The sequence below is a fragment of the Carlito syrichta genome, unplaced genomic scaffold (genome assembly GCF_000164805.1).
Source record: "Carlito syrichta isolate Samal-C Ts95f unplaced genomic scaffold, Tarsius_syrichta-2.0.1 Scaffold304068, whole genome shotgun sequence".
Classification (NCBI taxonomy): Eukaryota; Metazoa; Chordata; class Mammalia; order Primates; family Tarsiidae; genus Carlito; species Carlito syrichta.
The window spans coordinates 267,289-273,004 of NW_007248164.1; positions in this window are offsets into that span (position 1 = coordinate 267,289).

The window sequence follows — 5,716 nt, forward strand, 5'->3', positions numbered from 1 at the left end:
CTTCATTCACAGACATGATTAATTGACTCATTGATCATAAAGTTGAATTAAATCTCTGGCCCCTCTCACCACCCTACAGGTTGTGCTGATATATGACTCAAAGCCTCAACCCTCTAATCAGATGGTTGTTCTTTCTGGTGTGGCCAGCCGCCATCCTGAGTCATCTTGTAAATGTAATTATCAGGGCCCACCATGAATAACATAGATGCTTCTCGGTGGCTCAGCCTGTAATCCCGCGCCTTTGGGAGGCTGAGGTGAGTGGATGGCCTGAGCCCGCGGGTTCGAGACCCACCTGGGCAACTTGAAGAGACCTCATCTCCACAATAAATAAAAAATTAGCCGGGCATGGTAGCACGCGCCTGTAGTTCCGGCTCCTTGAAAGGCTGAGGCGGAAGGATCGCCGGAGCCCAGCAGGTCGAGGCTGTGGTGGCCGGGAGCGGCCACTGCACTCCAGTCTGGGCGACAGAGCGAGACTCCATCTCAAAGAAAAAAAAGAAAATCCCAAAGATTTAGTCCTGGACACTGGGGTAAGGATGGATGCATCTTGGGAGGTGGAGGGGGATCCTAGGCAAATTCTTGATTATGTGGTCTTCATTTCAGTCTTGTCTGTAATAGCCAAAGACTGGAAACCAATAATGTCCAGTAACAGAGAATCGATCCTAGAAAAAAATCAATGGAGACATCCATATAATGGAGACCTGTGTAACCGATGAAAAAAAATAGGGCAACTCTACGGAGGCAGGGCTACAGAATAAACTGGTGAATGTACAAAACAATCTGTATTATAGGCTATATAACTCATGCTTCATATATATGTATGTTTATTACACTTGGGGCCATCACTAGAAAGATCAGCAAGAAACTGGTAACAGGTGGGATCCAGGAGAGAGCAATGAGTAGGAGAAACAAGGACTTACTTTTTCTCCCCCACCCTTTTCAAACTTCTGATTTTTGTACAATGTGCATATATTACCTGTTTAAACACAAAACATTACACTATATTTACACATCTGTGAGGTTACTGACTATAATGCATAATTTAATATTTTTCTGATTACTAAGGGTCACTGTCATGAATTATATTAAATGATAAAGCTCAGGCCAGGCACGGTGGCTCACGCCTATTATCCCAGCATTTTGGGAGGCTGAGGTGAGAGGATTGCCTGAGTCCGTGGGTTTGAGACCAGCCTGGGCAACTTGGCGAGCCCGCATCTCTACAATAAATCAAAAAATTAGCCAGGCATGGTGGCGTGTGCCTGTAGTTCCAGCTACTTGGAAGGCTGAGGCAGAAGGTTCACCTGAGTCCAGCAGGTTGAGGTTATAGTGGCTGGGAGCGTGCCACTGCCCTCCAACCTGGGTTGTCACCCAGGAGTAAGACTCCAACTCAAAACAAAACAAAATGATAAAGGTGTTATGAACCTATTGAGAAACATAGGGATCTATCTCATAGGTATATGTGGGCCATATACTAAATGACTCCAGGCTGCACACATTGTTACTGTCATGTGTAGTTTTCCTGTCTTCTCCCAGCTGCTTCTGACTGCCATCCACCTTCCTTCCTCTAGCTGACCCAAACTTCTTTTAAATTGGCGCTTCTAGTTGTGGTGGGCCAAAAAGCCAGATGGATGGTCCTACTGCAGTACAGTAAGTCACCTACATATGAACCTTCAAGTTGCAAACTTGCAAAGATGCAAATATGCAAGTTAGTTCATATGTCTGTCATACATTATCACATGCATGCATCCTCTACAAGTGGTTGTGCTTTTGTGTACTTTACTATGCAGTCCTTTATAGAATACAGTAGAACACTATCTTTATTTCATGCCCAAGATGTCCAGAAGCAAGCGTAAAAGCAGTAGTAATGTAGCTGGTAGAGTACTGTAAGATTAAAAATGTCTTATTTTTGTGATTATGTATTATTTGTGCAGAAAGTATGGCAAACCTCTTAGAATACAATACGATATAGCTGATTGTGTTAGTTGGGTACCTAGATTAACTTTGTTGGACTTACGAACAAATTGGACTTATGAACGCATTCTTGGAATGGAACTTGTTCGTATGTAGGGGACTTACTATGCCATATATATAAAAGAAAGGGAAACTGTCTTTGTGACAATTTGAGGAATCCTTTTTTTTTTTTTTGAGTTGGAGTTTCACTCTGTCGCCCAGACTGGAGTGCAGTGGCTGCTCCTGGCCACCGCAGTCTCGACCTGCTGGGCTCCGGCGATCCTTCCGCCTCAGCCTTCCAAGTAGCCGGAATTACAGGCATGCGCTACCACGCCCGGCTGATTTTTTGATTTATTGTAGAGATGAGGTCTCGCTGCCCAGGCGGGTCTCGAACCCGCGGGCTCAGGCAATTCACTCACCTCAGCCTCCCAAAGGCGCGGGATTACAGGTTGAGCCACCGAGCCCGGCTTGAGGAATCTTTTAATCATCAAGTTCAGTAAGTTTTAGACATTAGACTTTATTACAACTTCTTGACTACTCAAGATTTTTACACACTTCCAAGTTCCATACAATTGAGCAAGGAATGGGCACATCATCATTGAAGTCACCATGGGCAATTCTATTACTTAACATTGCATTGCTAAGTACATATCTGAAACGTTTTCAGAATTGCTTTCATTTATTCACTCAAGAACATTTTTGATCATCTAGCGCACACCAGGTAATGTTCTAGGTGCTAGGCATACTGCAAAGCAATATAGACAATGGCCAAACTCCCTTAAATTTTATATTGTAAGTGGAGAGAGACAACAAAGATCAAGCAGTTAAGAACAAAAAAGAAAAAAGGGGATAATGTGATAGAGCCATCAGGACAGGCGAGCGGCATTAGATAGGGTGGCATATGGGTCAGGGTATAACACATCTATACGCCTTTAATATTTAAAATAAGGGCTTGGTGGGCAGTTGGGAAGAGAAGGATAGGAAAAAGGGAAGCAAGGAGCCTGCTAGTATGAGACTCCTTGGTGGAACTAGTGGCAGCATACTGGAACCCACACGGGTCTCTACCTCCAACCCTCCAACCTGAACGATGGGGTTGTCCTGTAGAATCTGGCATCCTTTGTCACAGAGTGAAACATATCTGGTCCAGAAGTCAGAAAGCTGGAGGAGGGGATCCAGCCAGAGCTTGTGTTCCTGAGGGCTTGGCTGTTGTCCCATAGGCTAAGGAGATGGGCCAGCAGGTAAGCAGTAACGTGGGTGAGCTGTCTGGGGCCTTGCTTGGACCTTCCAAGTATAAAAAGAACCCAGACCTGGCTGCTACTTGACTTGCACCTTCTACATCTTATGCCAAATATTTCTTATGACCCACACTGGCCTGGGATTATGCAGGAAACTCTGGGGAATTAACCTCCGAGTTGACGAAATCTGCCAGTATCTTGGGAGGCGGAGGGAAAGCCCAGGCACATTCTTGATTACGGTGTCTTAATTTCAGCCCTGTTTGTAATAAATCTGCCATAGAGCCAGGCATGGTGGCTCACTCCTGTAATCCCAGCACTTTAGGAGGCCAAGGCGAGAGAATTGCCTAAGCCCATGGGTTTGAGAACAGCCTGGGTAACTTGGTGAGACCCTGACTCCACAATAAATCAAAAAATTAGCTGGGTGCGGTGGTACACGCCTGTAGTTCCAGATACTTAGAAGGCTGGAGCAGGATTGCCTGAGTGGTCAACAGGTGGAGGCTGCGGTGGCCATGAGCATACCACTGCACTCCAGCCTGGGCAACAGAGCGAGACTCTGACTGAAAGGAAAAAAAAAATCTACAATGGATGGTCTGAGATCTCTGAAAGACGTTTGAGCCGAGACCCTGAAAGATGAGAAGGCTTTGGCCATACATCCTTCCAAGATTTGGAAGCGACTATCTCAGGCAGAGCAAATGGCTAGCGTCAAGCCAGTGATATAAGCTAGTAAGAACAACGAGGCTGGGGTCTGTGGGAGGGGGAGTGTATAAAATCAGTAAAAACCTGGTCACACGGAGGCTTGCAGAACGTGGTAGCTAGCGGGGACTTTTTCTCATTGCAATGGGAGGCAAATGGAGTTTTTATCCGGGAAGTAATTTCATCCAATTTATATGTAAACTCTCCTAAAGTTTATATTGTAATTGGAGAGAGACAACAAAGATCAGGCAGCTAAGAACAAAAAAGAAAAAAAAGGGATGATGAGAGTCATCAGGATGGGGAAACAGTGTTAGATAGTGTGGCATATCAGTCAGGGTCTGATCAGAAGAACCACTAGGGATATAACACATTCATATGCCTTTAATATTTAAAATAAAGGCTTGGTGGGCAGTTGGGAAGGGAAGATGGATAGGAAAAAGGGAAGCAAGCAGGTTGCTAGTATGAGACTCCTTGGTGGAACTAGTGGTGGTGGACTGGAACCCACACAGGTCTCTGCCTCCAACCCTTGAACCTGAATGATGGGGTTGTCCTGCAGAATCTGGCACCCTTTGTCACAGAGTGAAACACACCTGGTCCAGGAAAGCTGAAGGAGGGGACCCAGTCGGAGCTTGTGTTCCTGAGGTCTTGGTTGTTGTCCCATAGGCTGAGGAAATGGGCCAGCAGGTAAGCAGCTGTTTATTTTGAAATAATTTCAAATTTACAAAAAAGTTGTAAGATTTAGCACACACACTTCAGGCCCATCATCCAGAAAACTTGTTAAGTTTCTTTTGGCTGCACTGTGGAGAATAGAGGCAGTGGGCAGGGCTGCTTCTTCCCTCCCCTCCAGGCCCATGGCCCCCTAGAGCACAGTGTGCATGATGCCCTTGGAGCCGGGCAGAAGGCTGTCCAGGTGTGGAAGCAGGAATGTGACTGGGAGAGCTATTGCGAGAGTTCAAGCTACAGCGCTTCCACCCCACTACTTTCAGATTGCATAGGAAAGCTACTCTCATGATTTTAGACTCAACTCATAAATTCATGTTGGAAGAAAAATGGTATCACCTCTACAGATCTGGCCTCAATTGACTGGCTATTTCTAGCAATCGTATCAATTCTCAAAACCAACTAAAAATAACCTCAGTGATTTGATACCACAGAAGTTATGTAAGAGAATGTTTCACAAATAACTCCAGATTTCCAAAGAATTTCCAGAGAATGTGCATTCTCCTAAGGGCTACACGTTGAAGGGGCCCATGTTGGTGTTGACGGACAGGTTCTAGTCTCAGTATTTTAGAGATGACCTTAGACTTGCATATCTTCTATTTTCATCAGACTTGGCTTACTTTACTTGAGATAGTAAAATTTTTCCCTAAAGCATGTTCTTCTTTCTAGATTAACTCTCTCTGCTAGCAATCCTGTCTGGCTAAAGGCCAGGTTCAAATATTGCAGTGTGCGAGGGCTCATACAGATTTTCAGGCTCATTTCTGATTTCAGCACAATCTCAATTCAACAGCTACAATTAACTATGGATATCATCCTTCTTACTAAAACATATATACCTAATATCTGTTAATTAGATCATGAAAGTAAAGTAGAAAAGCTCAACAGTTGGGTGATGTTAGAGGAATCATTGATTCTGTCTTATACTCAGCTAAAGAGGAACTTGCTTAATGCAGTAGGGCTCAGTGACAATGAAGGTAAGTGCCTGATGCCCAGTAAGCACTCATACTTGAAATAAAAAAAAAATCTGCATTTTATTAAGAGAAGAAATGCTTCTTTAAAAAAGAGCTCTGGACAGACCATTTATCTTCTTTAAGAAAAAGTGTAAAGCAGATAAAAAAGCA